Source organism: Vipera ursinii (genome assembly GCF_947247035.1).
Source record: "Vipera ursinii genome assembly, chromosome: 13".
Classification (NCBI taxonomy): Eukaryota; Metazoa; Chordata; class Lepidosauria; order Squamata; family Viperidae; genus Vipera; species Vipera ursinii.
The window spans coordinates 12,186,212-12,186,638 of NC_139526.1; positions in this window are offsets into that span (position 1 = coordinate 12,186,212).

Below are 427 nucleotides of genomic sequence, written 5' to 3' on the forward strand. Positions count from 1 at the left end.
AGAAAATAAAGTGAAAAATCATACTGTGTGGCATTCTCTTTCAGAGAAGACGGATTTGGAATTCTTATGGATGAACAAAAGTTTTATATAAAAATTCTTGAGCTTGTGAGAATTCCCATATGGACTAATAACGATCCAGTTGGTTGAACAATTTTAAACCTCTTGATTTCTGTGGCAGATTAAGCCTAATTTAAATTATTCCAGTTGGGATAAGGAGTCTGGAGGCTAAAGCATATGATGAACAATTGAGGGAACTGGGTATAACTAGTCTAACAAAGAGAACAATTAGGAATGACATAATAACAGTCTACCAATACTTGAGTGGCTGCCACAAAGAAGAGTGAGTCAAGCTATTCTTCAAAGCACCTGAAGGCAGAACAAGAAGTAACAGATGAAAAATAATCAAGGAGTCCTCCAACCTAGAACT